The sequence below is a fragment of the Dendrobium catenatum genome, unplaced genomic scaffold (assembly GCF_001605985.2).
Source record: "Dendrobium catenatum unplaced genomic scaffold, ASM160598v2 fragScaff_scaffold_963, whole genome shotgun sequence".
NCBI lineage: Eukaryota > Viridiplantae > Streptophyta > Magnoliopsida > Asparagales > Orchidaceae > Dendrobium > Dendrobium catenatum.
Genome location: NW_021319425.1, coordinates 572,096 through 577,037, shown reverse-complemented (window position 1 = coordinate 577,037; position 4,942 = coordinate 572,096). Strand labels below are relative to the sequence as shown.

Genomic DNA, 4,942 nt, shown 5'->3' with positions numbered 1-4,942 from the left:
AAATCTTAATGTGCATATTATTTGACCTAGCTCAAAGTCTATTTTACCATCAAAAGTTATATTTTCTTACTGCATTTTCTTTTTCTAGTACTTATTTGATTTTGATCTTTTGTTTTATCACGTAGGAAAAGAAAGAAGACATCATCTCACGATTTATGGCTGAAATGGAGCATGATCCAGAAAATATAACTTATGAATATTTGAGAGATATCGCCCTCAACTTTGTTATAGCTGGCAAAGACACCACAGCTGGAACACTGTCTTGGTTCATATATTTGTTGTGTAAGCATCCCTACGTGCAAGAAGAAATTTATCAAGAAGTGAAAGAAGCTATCCGAGCAGGACAAGATATTTGTATCAATGAATTCGTTGAGAAAATAACTGTAGAGTCTCTTGATAAAATGAAGTACCTTCATGCTGCATTATCCGAAACCCTCAGGTTGTACCCATCAGTACCATTGGTAAGCTTCTTAATGATCATAGTAATTCGCTATAAATATGTCAAGAAATCTTTAAATTTTATGCACTATTCTAAAATTTATAAATTACATGTTATGTAGAATTCAAAGACCTGCTTCTCTGATGACACTTTACCAGATGGGTTTAATGTTAATCGAGGAGACGTTGTGTTCTACATGCCTTATCCCAGGGTAATGGAAATTTATGGGGAGATGATGCTGAAGAATTTTTCAACTCCAGAGAGATGGCTGGATGATGATGGATCAGTCCGAAATGAAAGTAACTTTTAAGTTTACAGCATTCCAGGTAAAAAGTAAAAAATTAAGGTATCTGTCAAACGTTGATCAATTTAAGCTTTCAGTTTTTTTTTTTGAAATGTTTTTAAATAGAAGTAGGGGAATCTAATGTTTTACATGCATCTTTTATTTAACAAAATGTATTTAATATTCGTTAACATTGTGTTGGTTGAAAGGCTTAATTCAACTTTTAATTTGTATTGGACTCTTAACCTTAAAACTATTAGTTCAATCCATGCTTAATTGCTCTTAATATCGTCATCGTTGATGGCAGGCTGGCCTCGTATTATGCTTAGGAAAGACTTCGCATATACACAGATGAAGATATTCGCAGCTGCCCCTCCCCATTTTTTCCAAAGTTTAAACTTAGCTCCAAGAGCAGCGATGTCCATTATAAAAACTATTGTTAACTCTACACATAGATCAAGGGCCTATATGTGGCTTGGCATATCATTAGGAATAACGTCACATTACTTGTGCTGAAAATTATGTTTAAGCCCGCAACAACAATGAAGTGTTTTCCTTAAATTTACACTATTCTTCGATTGAAGAAAAATTCAGGGAAATGAAATGAAGAACGTCTTAATAGTTTATGGTTTGATATACTTATTTAATGGTTTGTTTGAAGCTTTTCAAAATGTTACCTTAGCACAATTTATGTCATTAATGTCGTTAATTATTCTAAAAAAATTTGCTAGCCCCATAAGTAGAAAATTTATGTTTCTTTACAATTAGGATAAAATTTTTTATATAGTATATATAAATTGTATATAAATTGTTCTTCAACTCACATAATGTCAAGGAAGTATTTTCTGTATAGAAAAAAATATTGACAGTTAGTTTTTAAACTTCCATTTGATGGTCTTATCGAGTAGAGGTGAGACTTCACTAGTGGTATAATCTATTATCTATCTGTACGCAATTTTACTGTATCTCCAATTGAATAATAGGAGATCAAATTAATGGTTAGATATATACTATCTTTTGAGTTGAACCAGCTAATTCTCGTGAATCTCGAAGCACGGTTGATGGTAGTCAAATTGTGATCTGTGGCATCTTCCAGTCAATGACGTCTGTAGATAAAAAAAATTGAATACTAGTTCTAATAGTGCATTAATGTAAATATCAAAGTTTTTTCAGAAAATTTGGCCTTAGGAATTTGCTTTTAACCTGATTGGGAGTTTCATATACCATTACTTCCCATTTATAGCATTGGAGCAGGGTCAAACTCAGGCTCTATGAATAATACAATGAAGGTATGGGTTGGAGGGTTGAGGGTTGATTTGGGATTAGATTTAGAAAATTTCTTGGGAGATTCTTTATCATTTCATAAAGTAAAAGAAGGCCATCAAATGATAGCACACTTACTTCCTACTGAGCACATATTTCAAAGCATACAGAGAAGAAAAGCATCACAACCATGTTATATATCAATTTAAGAAGAAGGTGGGGGTAGAGGAACGACATTGAGTGGGTTAAGGAGAATTCTTCCCTCCTTAGAATTGTAAAAGAAAATAGGTACTAACTTGAGGCATAACAAGTCTGTGAGGCTACCAATGTTACTCTGATGGAAGAGATCTAGTTAACATCAACATCTGTGGCTATGTCAATGAATTAAAATGACAAGTTGGAAAGGGAGAATCAAGAGGTGAAGAGATCGATCTCTAAATATATCACTTACTCTTGACATTATTTGTCTTATAGAAAATAGATTCAGAGAAATCAGTTTGATACGAAAGATGACATGAGGAGGTTGAATGCTTTCTTGGATGCTTGTTTGTATAATAAGATATCTTTGGCTAAGTATTCTAATCATTTACAAATATAATATTTTAAGTTAATGCTACCTTTGTGAATGCTATAGCTGAGAAGGCTTTGTAAGTTGAGTAGATTGTTGATCCCATGAGCTTACAGGAAGGGGTGTCAATTTCGGGTCATGGGTTGGGTTCGGGTTGAACCCGAAATTGACACGACACTATTCGTGTCAATCCGAACCTGATGTCAATTTTTTGAACCCGAATCCGACTCGCGTCGGGTCCGGGTCAACCCGACATGACCCGAATGACCTGGGACAGTGAAAATTTTATTAGTTTTTGGGTCAAAAAATAGTTCAAACTCTGCTTTTTGGGTAAAAAACAGGTTAATCTAGGGTTTCCAGGTCAAACATGGGTTTTCGAGCAAAGAGTGGGTCAATTTTGGGTCACTTTCGGGTCAAAGGGTTAACTCAAACTCGACCCGATTTTGAAATGGGTCAATTTGTTGAACCCAACCCAACCCATTTTGGATCCGGGTTGACCCTAACCCAGAATTTTTGGGTCGTGTCAAATATTGACACCTCTACTTACAGGTTTGTCAAGCTCACTAATATTTACGTCTAGTATAACAACACTATGAACCATGACTGACTAATAAGCATTTCAAGATGGATTCAACTCACTTTATCAAGATAAAATTCATGTAAAATTTCATTAAAATAACAATTGAAAATTAAAAATTCAACTTCAAATTATATAACTGCAGGAAATTCAGGCATTACTGGCAGTTTTTTTCGGCAGTTAATGATTGATTTCAGGCGGTTTTATAAAAAACCGGTGGCTTTCAGGCGACAAAAAAAAACCACCAGTAAAAACTGTGTAGGAAACTGTTTCCGGCGATCAATTTCCGATGGTTTTAATCACCGGTGGCGGGGACGACCGGTGATTTCCAGCGGTGGTAACGCCGGTGACCGCCAGTTAGTTACCGACGGCGTACCGGCTATCAAAACCGCCGGTAAATCTGACGGCCAAACTGTTGGAGCATCGCCGGGTGACCACCGGTAAACCACTGGTTAATCACCGACGGCTTACAAGCTGTCAGAACCGCATGAAGTACAGGCGGCTAATCTATCGGCTTATCACTAGATAACCGCCGGCAAGCATCGGTAAACCGCCAATAAGTACCGGCGGCCTTAAAAAGCCATATGGTATCGAGTTTGAACAATAGCTTAGAGTATTATGTTAAATCTCTATGCTTCAAGATAACTTTAAACAAGCTTAAAAACATAACATATGATGCAGTGCATCATAGGCCCATCACGTATTATATATAGTTTAAGCCGAATATTTTAATATGATTATATATGAAGTATGTTCTGTATTTTTGGCTATGCATTTGAATTCTAAATTATGTAATAATTACATGAATATGTATTGAGTCCATCAATTAGCTAGAGCATTAATTTACCATATGGTGAAAGTTTAACAAGTGAATAAAATCAAGACTAGTCTATTTGGAAGTAAAATGTTAAAGCTATCTCTATTGACATTTAATTTGGTAGGGTGTAACATGGATTCTTCTGTAAGTTAAATCTAGTATGGGGGAGAGGATCACGATTTAATTTTTCCCCATCCATATGAAGTGCAACATCAATAAACTTGTGTACAAATAGGGGTTGGTACCTTTTATTACCCATGCAAACACTAAACACTCATTGTTTTAAGAGCCACTACTACAACCACTTGAGAAATCAAAATTTTATAGTGAACCTTTAGGAATGATACACATTGGAGATTATTATGTATAGAATAATAGTTATTAATAAAAGTGATAGCAAAATAATATGATATAATAAATAATATATGTATTTTCTTAGTATGATACCCGCTATCTCATGAAGGTTACCAAACAGTTCTCAAGATTTAACCCCCTCAGGATTTCGTAAATCCGTATTTGGAGGATTTATGAAATCCTACTTAAATGAAATCCTAGATTCTACCAAACAGCCCCTAAGGTTGACCTCCATAATTCATGTTTAGCTTCAAGTCCCTCTCTAGCCTTACCAACAAGAAGAATACATCAATCTTTCTAAGTGTGTTTGGATGAGCATCAAAGCATTAATAATAGGAGATTATCAAGCACTTTTATAAAGAATTTACCTACAGCAAAGAGGAGAGCCGGCGACTAGAGTAGAGGAGGTGGACGAGTTCGATAGCTGGAGAAGAATATCGGGGCGTGAGACTCAAGGAGACCAGAGAGGAGAGGGGTTCAACTTGGGGGCGAGATCTTCTGCCGGAGGGAGCTTGTCGGCGCTGGATTCCTGTGATGTACTCAGAGGCATGATCGCGAGAAGGGGGTGAGCCATCTGCAGCAGCGAGAGAGAAGTGCGAAGAAGTAAGGAGGAAGGCTCGGACTGGGTAGATTTAGGGCTT

The 4,942-nt window shown here is 36.1% G+C and overlaps 1 pseudogene; it reads left to right on the top strand.

The window, feature by feature from the left end:
- The window catches only part of LOC110093185, a 10,975-nt pseudogene extending 7,401 nt beyond the window's left edge, over window positions 1-3,574 (top strand).
- Window positions 3,575-4,942: the final 1,368 nt, after the last annotated feature.